Genomic DNA, 14,988 nt, shown 5'->3' with positions numbered 1-14,988 from the left:
GAACCTGAGCCAGGCCTGACGCACTTGTTACAGAACATGGAGAAGGGTGACAGGAAATGGACACTCATGAAACCCATGCCTGTCTCCCCAGTTTCAAAGGGTGCCTTCCTCTGTCCAGTACTTCTTAACCCTGGCTGCATCTTAGAATCACGTGGACAGTTTTAATGAAACTCCAGTGACTGAGCCCCAGCCTCAGGGATTCTAATTTCATTGGCTGAGGGTGAGGGCTTGGCATCAGCATACTTTAAAAGCTCCCCCCATAATTCTAAGGTGCAGCCCAGGTTGAAAACAACGGCTCAATGAGTCCACAGTACAGACTTTGTCATCAGGGTTCCTGGGGAAAGTTAAGATGCCACAGTGCTAGTGGGAGAGCGTAGGCAGGGTTGATCAACAATCAGTATGTTGTGCTAAATACAGAAATCAACCAATCAATGAACAAGTTTTTTAAAATTACCATTTATTATACAAATAAACTAAATCACAATGTGTGTGTAAATAAAACTACTTAACAAGTGATATAAGTTGTAGTGCAAATTGTTCATCAGTTTTTTATTGAGGTATATTTTACCTATCACAAAATTTATCTCATTCATGTGTACGATTCATCATCTGTTTTTGACTTCTTGGGAATTATTGATATGAGTTTTTCATTGGTAGGGCCGTCACTAGCTACATGATGCTCTCAGTTTGACTGCACTCTTCCAGAGTTTACCCATAAGTTTGATAATGATTAGGTGCTTGGGGATTGTGTTAAATGCTTGAGCTTTCAACTTCCCCCAATGCTCTTTAAGCTTCAACATTTTCTCTCTTGGCTACAATCAGGGAGGTTGGTACTTTCAGGGCCCTGGTTGCACTCCAGGAGCTAGTACTAGAAACGTGTGAGCTAGACGGAGGGGAGGGCAGGAAGGGTGAAAGCACATGAAGATTGGTTAATCGAGAACCAGAACCAGGAGGCTGTGATTGTCTTTTGGCTCCACCACCACGAAGCACCTGAGGCTATGCCCAGCTGGGTCAGGACAGTCATAACAGACAGTAAAGCAGTGCCTGGGTGGAGCCCAGTCATAAGTAAGACAGAGGCACAAGGCAGTGGAGTGATCGGTTCAAGATGGCAGAGTAGAAAGATGTGCGCTCACTCCCTCCTGCGAGAGCACCAGAATCACAACTAACTGGTGAACAATCATCGACAGGAAGACACTAGAACTCACCAAAAAAGATACCCCACATCCAAAGACAAAGGAGAAGCCACAATGAGATGGTAGGAGGGGCGCAATCACAATAAAATCAAATCCCATAACCGCTGGGTGGGTGACCCACAAACTGGAGCACACTTATACCACAGAAGTCCACCCACTGGAGTGAAGTTTCTGAGCCTCACATCAGACTTCCAAACCTCGGCGTCCAGCAACAGGAGGAGGAATTCCTAGAGAGTCAGAATTTGAAGGCTAGCGGGATTTGACTAGAGGACTTTGACAGGACTGGGGGAAACAGAGACTCCACTCTTGGAGGGCACACACAAAGTAGTGTGCACATCAAGACCCAGGGGAAGGAGCAGTGACCCCATAGGAGACTGAACCAGACCTACCTGCTGGTGTTGGAGGATCTCCTGCAGAGGCAGGGGGGTGGCTGTGTCTCACCATGAGGAAAAGGACACTGGCAGGAGAAATTCTGGGAAGTACTCCTTGGCGTGAGCCCTCCCAGAGTCTGACATTAGCCCCAGCAAAGAGCTGGGTAGCCTCCAGTGCTGGGTCGCCTCAGGCCAAACAACCAACAGCTAGGGAACCCAGCCCCACCCATCACAGTGGATTAAAGTTTTACTGAGCTCTTCCCATCACAGCAACACCCAGCTCTACCCACCACCAGTCCCTCCCATCAGGAAACTTGCACTAGCCTCTTAGATAGCCACATCCACCAGAGGGCAGACAGCAGAAGCAAGAACTACAATCCTACAGCCTGTGGAAAAAACCCCACATTCACAGAAAGATAGACAAGATGAAAAGGCATAGGGCTATGTACCAGATGAAGGAACAAGATAAAACCCCAGAAAAACAACTAAATGAAGTGGAGATAGGCAATCTTCCAGAAAACGAATTCAGAATAATGATAGTGAAGATGGTCCAGGACCTCGGAAAAAGCATGGAGGCAAAGATCGAGAAGATGCAAGAAATGTTTAACAAAGACATAGGAGAATCAAAGAACAAATGAACAGAGATGAACAATACAATAACTGAAATGAAAAATACACTAGAAGGAATCACAAGCAGAATAACTGAGGTAGAAGAACGGATAACTGACCTGGAGGACAGAATGGAGGAATTCACTGCCGTGGAACACAATAAAGAAAAAAGAATGAAAAGAAATGAAGACAGCCTAAGAGACAACTGGGACGACATTAAACGCAGCAACATTCACATTATAGGGGTCCCAGAAGGAGAAGAGAGAGAGAAAGGACCCAAGAAAATATTTGAAGAGATTATAGTTGAAAAATTCCCTAACATGGGAAAGGAAATAGCCACCCAAGTCCAGGAATTGCAGAGAGTCCCAGCCAGGATAAACACAAGGAGAAACACACCGAGACACATAGTAATCAAATTGACAAAAATTAAAGACAAAGAAAAATTATTGAAAGCAATAAGGGAAAATGACAAATAACATACAAGGGAACTCCCATAAGGTTAATAGCTGATTTCTCAGCAGAAACTCTACAAACCAGAAGGGAGTGGCACGATATATTTAAAGTGATGAAAGGAAAGAACCTACAACCAAGATTACTCTACCCAGCAAGGATCTCATTCAGATTCAATGGAGAAATCTAAAGCCTTACAGACAAGCAAAAGCTAAGGGAATTCAGCACCACCAAACCAGCTCTACAACAAATGCTAAAGCAAATGGTAATAAGAACATACATATAGATAATTACCTTAAACATGAATGGATTAAATGCTCCAACCAAAATACACAGGCTCGCTGAATGGTTAAAAAAACAAGACCCATATATATGCTGTCTACAGGAGACTCACTTCTGACCTAGGGACACATACAGGCTGAAAGTGAGGGAATGGAAAAAGCTATTCCATGCAAATGGAAATCAAAAGAAAACTGGAATAGCAATACTCATATCAGATAAAATAGACTTTAAGGAATGTTACAAGAGACAAGGAAGGACACTACATAATGATCAAGGGATCAATCCAAGAAGAAGAGAGAACAATTATAAATATATATGCACCCAACAAAGGAGGACCTCAATACATAAGGCAACCGCTAACAGCTATAAAAGAGGAAATTGACAGTAACACAATAATAGTGGGGGACTGTAGCACCTCACACCAACGGGCAAATCATCCAGACAGAAAATTAATAAGGAAACACAAGCTTTAAATGACATAATACACCACATAGATTTAATTGATATTTATAGGGCATTCCATCCAAAAACAGGAGATTACACTTTCTTCTCAAGTGCACATAGAACATTCTCCAGGACAGATCACTTCTTGGGTCACAAACCAAGCTTGGTAAATTTAAGAAAATTGAAATCATATCAAGCATCTTTTCCAACCACAACGCTATTGGAAAAAAAGGTAAAGAACACAAACACAAGGAGGCTAAACAGTATGTTACAAAATAACCAAATGATCACTGAAGAACTCAAAGAGGAAATCAAAAAATACCTAGAGACAAATTACAAAGAAAACACAACGATCCAAAACCTATGGGATGCAGCAAAAGCAGTTCTAACGGGGAAGTTTATAGCTATACAAGCCTACCTCAAGAAACATGAAAAATCTCAAATAAACAATCTCATGTTACACCTAAAGGAACCAGAGAAAGAAGAACAGACAAAACCCAAAGTCAGTAGAAGAAAAGAAATCATAAAGATCAGAGCAGAAATAAATGAAATAGAAACAAAGAAAACAATAGCAAAGATCAGTAAAACTAAAAGCTGCTTCTTTGAGAAAATAAATAAAATTGATAAACCTTTAGCCAGACTCATCAAAAAAAGAGGGAGAGGACTCAAATCAATAAAATTAGAAATGAAAAAGGAGAAGTTACAACAGACAATGCAGAAATACAAAGCATCCTAAGAGACTAATACAAGCAGCTCCATGCCAATAAAATGGACAACCTGGAAGAAATGGACAGACTCTTAGAAAGGTATAACCTTCCAAGAGTGAACCAGGAAGAAACAGAAAATATGAACAGACCAATAACAAATAATGAAATTGAAACTGTGATTAAAAATCTTTCAACAAACAAAAGCCCCGGACCAGATGGCTTCACAGGTGAATTCTATCGAACATTTAGAGAAGAGCTAACACCCATCCTTCTCAAACTCTTCCAAAAAATTGCAGAGGGAGGAACACTCCCAAACTCATTCTATGAGGCCACCATCACCCTGATACCAAAACCAGACAAAGATACTACAAAAAAAGAAAATCACAGACCAATATCACTGACGAATATAGATGTAAATATCCTCAACAAAATACTAGCAAACATAATCCAACAACACATTAAAAGGATCATACACCATGATCAAGTGGGATTTATCCCAGGGATGCAAGGATTCTTCAATATATGCAAATCAATCAATGTGATACACCATAAAACAAATTGAAGAAGGAAAACATATAATCATCTCAATAGATGCAGAAAAAGCTCCTGACAAAATTCAACACCAGTTTATGATAAAAACTCTCCAGAAAGTGGGCATAGAGGGAACCTACCTTAACATAATAAAGATTATATACGACAAACCCACAGCAAAAATCATTCTCAATGGTGAAAAACTGAAAGCATTTCCTGTAAGATCTGGAAAAAGACAAGGATGTCCACTGTTGCCACTATTATTCAACATAGTTTTGGAAGTCCTAGCCATGGCAATCAGAGAAGAAAAAGAAGTAAAAGGAATCCAAATTGGAAAAGAAGTAGTAAAACTCACACTGTTTGCAGATGACATGATACTATACATAGAGAATCCTAAAGATGCCACCAGAAAACTACTAGAGCTAATCAATGAATTTGGTAAAGCTGCAGGATACAAAATTAATGCACAGAAATCTCCTGTATTCCTATACACTAACATTGAAAGATCAGAAAGAGAAATTAAGGAAACAATCCCATTCATCACTGCAACAAAAAGAATAAAATACCTAGGAAAACCTACCTTAGGAGGTAAAAGACCTGTACTCAGAAAACTATAAGATACTGATTAAAGATATCAAAGATGACACAACAGTTGGATAGATTATACCATGTTCTTGGATTGGAAGAATCAATATTGTGAAAATGACTATACTACCCAAAGCAATCACAGATTCAATGCAATCCCCATCAAATTACCAGTGGTATTTTTTAAAGAACTAGAACAAAAAAATCTTAAAATTTGTATGGAGACACAAATGACCCCAAATAGCCAAAGCAGTCTTGAGGGAAAAAAACGGAGCTGGAGGAATCAGACCCCTGACTTCAGACTGTACTACAAAGCTACAGTAATCAAGACAGCATGGTACTAGCACAAAAACAGAAATATAGATCAATGGAACAGGATAGAAAGCCCAGAGATAAACCCATGCACCTATGGTCAACTAATCTATGACAAAGGAGGCAAGGATATACAATGGAGAAAAGACAGTCTCTTCAATAAGTGGTGCTAGGAAAACTGGACAGCTACATGTAAAAGAATGAAATTAGAACACTCCCTAACACCATACACAAAAATAAACTCAAAATGGATTAGAGACCTAAATGTAAGACCAGACACTCTAAAACTCTTAGAGGAAAACATAGGAAGAACACTCTGACAAAAATTACAGTAAGATTTTTTTTGATCCTCTCCTAGAGTAATGGAAATAAAAACAAAAATAAACAAATGGGACCTAATGAAACTTAAAAGATTTGCAAAGTAAAGGAAACTACAAACAAGATGAAAAGACAACCCTCAGAATGGTAGAAAATATTTGCAAATGAATCAACGGACAAAGGATTAATCTCCAAAATATATAATCAGCTCATGGAGCTCAATATTAAAAACACAAACAACCCAATCCAAAAATTTAGGCAGAAGACCTAAATAAACATTTCCCCAAAGAAGACATACAGATGGCCAAGAGGCACATGAAAAGCTGCTCAACATCACTAATTATTAGAGAAATGCAAATCAAAACTACTATGTGAGGACTTCCGGAAAGATGGCGGAAGAGTAAAACGCGGAGATGACCTTCGTCCCCACAGATAGACCAGAAATACATCTACACGTGGAACAACTCCTACAGAACACCTACTGAACGCTGGCAGAAGACCTCAGACCTCCCAAAAGGCAAGAAACCCCCCACGTACTTGGGTAGGGAAAAAGAAAAAAGAATAAACAGACAAAAGGATAGGGTCAGGACCTGCACGTGTGGGAGGCAGCTGTGAAGGAGGAAAAGTTACCACACACTAAGAAGCCCCTTCGCGGGCGGAGACTGCGGGTGGCGGGAGGCGGGAAGCTTCGGAGCCACGGAGGAGAGCACAGCAACAGGGGTGCGGAGGGCAAAGCGGGGACATTCCCGCACAGAGGATCGGTGCCGACCGGCACTAACCAGCCCGAAAAGCTTGCCTGCTCACCCGCCGGGGCGGGCGGGGCTGGGAGTTGAGGCTCGGGCTTCGGTCGGAGCGCAGGGAGAGGACTGGGGTTGGCGGCGTGAACACAGCCTGCAGGGGGTTAGTGAGCCACGGCTGGCCGGGAGGGAGTCCAGGGAAAAGGCTGAACCTGCCGAAGAGGCAAGAGACTCTTTCTTCCCTCTTTGTTTCCTGGTGCTCGAGGAGAGGGGATTAAGACTGCTGCTTAAAGGAGCTCCAGAGACGGGTGCGAGCCACGGCTAAAAGCGCGGACCCCAGAGACGGGCATAATACGCTAAGGCTGCTGCTGCTGCCGCCACCAAAAAGCCTGTGTGTGAGCACAGGTCACTCTCCACACCTCCCTTCCGGGGAGGCTGTGCAGCCCGCCACTGCCAGGGTCCCGTGATCCAGGGACAACTCCCCCGGGGAGAACGCACGGCACGCCTCAGGCTGGTGCAACGTCACGCTGGCCTCTGCCGCCGCAGGCTCGACCCGCACTCTGTGCCCCTCTCTCGCCCCGGCCTGAGTGAGCCAGAGTCCCCGAATCAGCGGCTCCTTTAACCCCGTCCTGTCTGAGCAAAGAAGAGACGCCCTCCAGTGACCTACACGCAGAGGCGGGGCCAAATCCAAAGCTGAGCCCCTGAGAGCTGTGAGAGCAAAGAAGAGAAAGGGAAATCTCTCCCAGCAGCCTCAGAAGCAGTGGATTAAAGCTCCACAATCAACTTGATGTACCCTGCAGCTGTGGAATACATGAATAGACAACGAGTCATCCCATACTGAGGAGGTGGACTTTGAGAGCAAGATTTATGATTTTTTCCCCTTTTCCTCTTTTTGTGAGTGTGTATGTGTATGCTTGTGTGTGAGATTTTCTCTGTATAGCTTTGCTTCCACCATTTGTCCCAGGGTTCTATCTGTCCGTTTTTTTGTTTTTCTCTTAATAATTATTTTTTTGTTTTAATAACTTTATTATATTTTATCTTAGTTTATTTTCTTTTACGTTATCTTCTTGCTTTCTTTTTTCCTTCCTTCCCTCCTTCCTTCCTCCCTCCCTCCCTCCTTTCTTTCTTTCTTTCTTCCTTCCTTTCTTCCTACTTCTACTAATTCTTTCCCTCTACTTTTTCTCCCTTTTATTCTGAGCCGTGTGGATGAAAGGCTCTTGGTGCTGCAGCCAGGAGTTCGAGCTGTGCCTCTGAGGTGGGAGAGCCAACTTCAGGACACTGGTCCGCAAGAGACCTCCCAGCTCCACATAATATCAAATGGCGAAAATCTCCCAGATATCTCCATCTCAACACCAGCACCGAGCTTCACTCAACGACCAGCAAGCTACAGTGCTGGACATCCTATGCCAAACAACTAGCAAGACAGGAACACAACCCCACCCATTAGCAGAGAGGCTGCCTAAAATCATAATAAGTCCACAGACACCCCAAAACACACCACCAGACGTGGACCTGCCCACCAGAAAGACAAGATCCAGCCTCATCCACCAGAACAGAAGCACTAGTCCCCTCCACCGGGAAGTCTACAAAACCCACTGAACCAACCTTAGCCACTGGGGACAGACACCAAAAACAACGGGAACTATGAACCTGCAGCCTGCAAAAAGGAGACACCAAACAAAGTAAGATAAGCAGAATGAGAAGACAGACAAACGCACAGCAGATGAAGGAGCAAGATAAAAACCCACCAGACCTAACAAATGAAGAGGAAATAGGCAATCTACCTGAAAAAGAATTCAGAATAATGATAGTAAAGATGATCCAAAATCTTGGAAATAGAATAGACAAAATGCAAGAAACATCTAACAAGGACCTAGAAGAACTAAAGATGAAATAAGCAACGATGAACAGCACAACAAATGAAATTAAAAATACTCTAGATGGGATCAATAGCAGAATAACTGAGGCAGAAGAACGGATAAGTGACCTGGAAGATAAAATAGTGGAAATAACTACTGCAGAGCAGAATAAAGAAAAAAGAATGAAAAGAACTAAGGACACTCTCAGAGACCTCTGGGACAACATTAAATGCACCAACATTCGAATTATAGGGGTTCCAGAAGAAGAAGAGAAAAAGAAAGGGACTGAGAAAATATTTGAAGAGATTATAGTTGAAAACTTCCCTAATATGGGAAAGGAAATAGTTAATCAAGTCCAGGAAGCACAGAGAATCCCATACAGGATAAATCCAAGGAGAAATATGCCAAGACACATACTAAGCAAACTGTCAAAAAGTAAATACAAAGAAAACATATTAAAAGCAGCAAGGGAAAAACAACAAATAACACACAAGGGAATCCCCATAACGTTAACAGCTGATCTTTCAGCAGAAACTCTGCAAGCCAGAAGGGACTGGCAGGACATATTTAAAGTGATGAAGGAGAAAAACCTGCAACCAAGATTACTCTACCCAGCAAGGATCTCATTCAGATTTGATGAAGAAATTAAAACCTTTACAGACAAGCAAAAGCTGAGAGAGTTCAGCACCACCAAACCAGCTTTACAACAAATGCTAAAGGAACTTCTCTAGGCAAGAAACACAAGAGAAGGAAAAGACCTACAATAACGAACCCAAAACAATTAAGAAAATGGGAATAGGAACATCCATATCGATAATTACCTTAAATGTAAATGGACTAAATGTTCCCACCAAAAGACACAGATTGGCTGAATGGATACAAAACGAAGACTCATATATACGCTGTCTACAAGAGACCCATTTCAGACCTAGAGACACATACAGACTGAAAGTGAGGGGATGGAAAAAGATATTCCATGCAAATGGAAACCAAAAGAAACCTGGAGTAGCAATTCTCATATCAGACAAAATAGACTTTAAAATAAAAACTATTAGAAGAGACAAAGAAGGACACTACATAATGATCAAGGGATTGATCCAAGAAGAAGATATAACAATTGTAAATATTTATGCACCCAACATAGGAGCACCTCAATACATAAGGCAAATACTAACAGCCATAAAAGGGGAAATCGATAGTAACACATTCATAGTAGGTGACTTTAACACCCCACTTTCACCAATGGACAGATCATCCAAAATGAAAATAAATAAGGAAACACAAGCTTTAAATGATACATTAAACAAGATGGACTTAATTGATATTTATAGGACATTCCATCCAAAAACAACAGAATACACATTTTTCTCTAGTACTCACGGAACATTCTCCAGGATAGATCATATCTTGGGTCACAAATCAAGCCTTGGTAAATTTAAGAAAATTGAAATTGTATCAAGTATCTTTTCCGACCACAATGCTATGAGACTAGATATCAATTACAGGAAAAGATCTGTAAAAAATACAAACACATGGAGGCTAAACAATACACTACTTCATAACGAAGTGATCACTGAAGAAATCAAAGAGGAAATCAAAAAATACCTAGAAACAAATGACAATGGAGACACGACAACCCAAAATCTATGGGATGTAGCAAAAGCAGTTCTAAGAGGGAAGTTTATAGCAATACAATCCTACCTTAAGAAACAGGAAACATCTCGAATAAACAACCTAACCTTGCACCTAAAGCAATTAGAGAAAGAAGAACAAAAAAACCCCAAAGTTAGCAGAAGGGAAGAAATCATAAAAATCAGATCAGAAATAAATGAAAAAGAAATGAAGGAAATGATAGCAAAGATCAATAAAACTAAAAGCTGGTTCTTTGAGAAGATAAACAAAATTGATAAACCATTAGCCAGACTCATCAAGAAAAAAAGGGAGAAGACTCAAATCAATAGAATTAGAAATGAAAAAGGAGAAGTAACAACTGACACTGCAGAGATACAAAAGATCATAAGAGATTACTACAAGCAACTCTATGCCAATAAAATGGACAACCTGGAAGAAATGGACACATTCTTAGAAATGCACGACCTGCCAAGACTGAATCAGGAAGAAATAGAAACTATGAACAGACCAATCACAAGCACTGAAATTGAAACTGTGATTAAAAATATTCCAACAAACAAAAGCCCAGGACCAGATGGCTTCACAGGTGAATTCTGTCAAACATTTAGAGGAGAGCTAACACCTATCCTTCTGAAACTCTTCCAAAATATAGCAGAAGGAGGAACATTTCCAAACTCATTCTACGAGGCCACCATCACCCTGATACCAAAACCAGATAAGGATGTCACAAGGAAAGAAAACTACAGGCCAATATCATATCACTGATGAACATAGACACAAAAATCCTCAACAAAATACTAGCAAACAGAATCCAACAGCACATTAAATGGATCATATACACCATGATCAAGTGGGGTTTATTCCAGGAATGCAAGAAATCTTCAATATATGCAAATCAGTCAATGTAATACACCATATTAACAAATTGAAGGAGAAAAACCATATGATCATCTCAAGAGATGCAGAGAAAGCTTTTGACAAAATTCAACACCCATTTATCATAAATACCCTGCAGAAAGTAGGCATAGAGGGAACTTTCCTCAACATAATAAAGGCCATATATGACAAACCCACAGACAACATCGTCCTCAATGGTGAAAAACTGAAAGTACTTCCACTAAGATCAGGAACAAGACGAGGTTGCCCACTCTCACCACTCTTATTCAACATAGTTTTGGAAGTTTTAGCCACAGCAATCAGAGAAGAAAAGGAGATAAAAGGAATCCATATTGGAAAAGAAGAAGTAAAGCTGTCACTGTTTGCAGATGACATGATACTATACATAGAGAATCCTAAAGATGCTACCAGAAAACTACTAGAGCTAATCAATGTATTTGGTAAAGTAGCAGGATACAAAATTAATGCACAGAAATCGCTGGCATTCCTATACACTAATGATGAAAAATCTGAAAGTGAAATCAAGATAACACTCCCATTTTCCATTGCAACCAAAAGAATAAAGTATCTAGGAATAAACCTACCTAAGGAGACAAAAGACCTGTATGCAGAAAATTATAAGACACTGATGAAAGAAATTAAAGATGATACAAATAGATGGAGAGATATACCATGTTCTTGGATTGGAAGAATCAACATTGTGAAAATGACTCTACTATCCAAAGCAATCTGCAGATTCAGTGCAATCCCTATCAAACTGCCACTGGCATTTTTCACAGAACTAGAACAAAAAATTCCACAATTTGTATGGAAACACAAAAGACCCCGAATAGCCAAAGCAATCTTGAGAATGAAAAATGGAGCTGGAGGAATCAGGCTCCCTGACTTCAGACTATACTACAAAGCTACAGTAATCAAGACAGTATGGTACTGGCACAAAAACAGAAAGATACATCAATGGAAAAGGATAGAAAGTCCAGAGATAAACCCACGCACATATGGTCACCTTATCTTTGATAAAGGAGGCAGGAATGTACAGTGGAGAAAGGACAGCCTCTTCAATAAGTGGTGCTGGGAAAACTGGACAGGTACATGTAAAAGTATGAGATTAGATCACTCCCTAACACGATACACAAAAATAAGCTCAAAATGGATTAAAGACCTCAATGTAAGGCCAGAAACTATCAAACTCTTAGAGGAAAACATAGGCAGAACACTCTATGACATAAATCACAGCAACATCCTTTTTGACCCACCTCCTAGAGAAAGGGAAATAAAAACAAAAATAAACAAATGGGACCTAATGAAACTTCAAAGCTTTTGCACAGCAAAGGAAACCATAAACAAGACCAAAAGAAACCCTCAGAATGGGAGAAAATATTTGCAAATGAAGCAACTGACAAAGGATTAATTTCCCAAATTTACAAGCAGCTCATGCAGCTCAATAACAAAAAAACAAACAACCCAATCCAAAAATGGGCAGAAGACCTAAATAGACATTTTTCCAAAGAAGATATAGAGACTGCCAACAAACACATGAAAGAATGCTCAACATCACTAATCATTAGGGAAATGCAAATCAGAACTACAATGAGATAACATCTCACAGCAGTCAGAATGGCCATCATCAAAAAATCTAGAAACAATAAATGCTGGAGAGGGTGTGGAGAAAAGGGAACCCTCTTGCACTGTTGGTAGGAATGTAAATTGATACAGCCACTGTGGAGAAGAGTATGGAGGTTCCTTAAAAAACTAAAAAACTACAAATAGAACTACCATATGACACAGCAATCCCACTACTGGGCATATACCCTGAAAAAAACCATAATTCAAAAAGAGTCATGTACCAAAATGTTCATTGCAGCTCTATTTACTATAGCCCAGAGATGGAAACAACCTAAGTGTCCATCATCAGATGAATGGATAAAGAAGATGTGGCACATATATACAATGGAATATTACTCAGCCATAAAAAGAAACAAAATGGAGCTATTTGTAATAAGGTGGATAGACCTAGAGTCTGTCATACAGAGTGAAGTAAGTCAGAAAGAGAGAGACAAATACCATATGCTAACATATATATATGGAATTTAAGAAAAAAATGTCATGAAGAACCTAGGTGTAAAATAGGAATAAAGACACAGACCTACTAGAGAATGGACTTGAGGATATGGGGAGGGGGAAGGGTAAGCTGTGACAAAGTGAGAGAGTGGCATGGACGTATATACGCTACCAAACGTTAGGTAGATAGCTAGTGGGAAGCAGCTGCATAGCACAGGGAGATTAGCTCGGTGCTTTGTGACTGCCTGGAGGGGTGGGATAGGGAGGGTGGGAGGGAGGGAGATGCAAGAGGGAAGAGATATGGGAACATATGTATATATATAACTGATTCATTTTGTTGCAAAGCAGAAACTAACACACCATTGTAAAGCAATTATACTCCAATAAAGCTGTTAAAACAAAACAAAACAAAAAAAAAACTACAATGTGGTATCACCTCACACCAGTTAGAATGGGCATCATCAGAAAATCTACGAACAACTAATGCTGGAGAGGGTGTGGAGAAAAGGGAACCCTCTTGCACTGGTGGTGGCAATGTAAATTGATACAGCCACTATGGAGAACAGTATGGAGGTTCCTTAAAAAACTAAAAATAGAATTACCTTATGACCCAGCAATCCCACTACTGGGCATATACCTAGAGAAAACCATTATTCAAAAAGACACATGCACCTCAGTGTTCATTGCAGCACTATTTACAATAGCCAGGTCATGGAAGCAACCTAAAATGCCCATTGACAGATGAATGGATAAAGAAGATGTGGTACATATATACAATGGAATATTACTCAGCCATAAAAAGGAATGAAATTGGGTCATTTGTAGAGATGTGGATGGATCTAGAGCCTGTCATACAGAGTGAAGTAAGTCAGAAAGAGAAAAAGAAATACCGCGTATTAACGCATATATGTGGATCCTAGAAAAATGGTACAGATGAACCAGCTTGCAAGGCAGAAATAGAGACACAGATGTAGAGAACAAACGTATGGACACCAAGGGGGGAAAGCAGCAGGGGGCGGGAGGTGGTGGTGGGATGAATTGGGAGATTGGGATTGACATGTATACACTAATATGCATCAAATGGATAACTAATAAGAACCTGCTGTTTAAAAAATAAGTAAAATAAAATTCAAACCAACAAACCACCATCTCATTGAGATTGACTGGGATTGTAATAAAGCTGTAGATCTATGTTTGGGTAACTGACAACTCTACTATATTAAATCTTCCAATCCATGAACATGGCGTATCTCTGTTTATTTAGCTTTTTATTGTCTCTTATGAGGTTTTATATCTTCTAGGTATGCTGTTAAAATTGATTTTTATATCTAGCCGCTTTCCTAATTTCTGTTAATTTTTCTTGGCTGTGTTGGGTCTTCGTTGCTGTGTGCGGGCTTTCTTTAGTTGCAGCGAGCACGGGCTACTCTTCATTGCGGTGCGTGGGCTTCTCATTGTGGCGGCTTCTCTTGTTGCAGAGCACAGGCTCTAGGTGCGCGGGCTTCAGTAGTTGCAGCACGTGGGCTCAGTAGTCGCGGTGAGTGGGGTCTAGGGCACACAGGCTTCAGTAGTTGTGGTGCATGGGCTTAGGTGCTCCTCAGCGTGTGGGATCTTCCTGGACGAGGGATCGATCCCATGTCCCCTGCACTGGCAGGTGGATCCTTAACCACTGCGCCACCTGGGAAGTCCTAACTTCTATTAATTCTAATACTTTAGCTGTAATGATTTAAGAGAGTGTGATATTGGCACAGAAATAGACAAAGCAAGTAACAGAACACAGTGGAGAACTCACAAACATATCTATGAATATATATGGATGCTTGAGACTTGAGAAAACCTTCACTGAAGAGAAGTGAGAAAAATCTAGTGTTCTGAATAATGGTGCTGGGACAATTAGGCATCAATACCGGAAAAAAATTTTAAAAAAAGAACAAAACTGCATCCTTACCTCACACTATGTACTGAAATATGAGATGCAAAAGATAAATATCTTAGATGATAAT

This window comes from Phocoena sinus, chromosome 21 (assembly GCF_008692025.1).
Source record: "Phocoena sinus isolate mPhoSin1 chromosome 21, mPhoSin1.pri, whole genome shotgun sequence".
Classification (NCBI taxonomy): Eukaryota; Metazoa; Chordata; class Mammalia; order Artiodactyla; family Phocoenidae; genus Phocoena; species Phocoena sinus.
Note: the sequence above shows the minus strand (reverse complement) of the source record.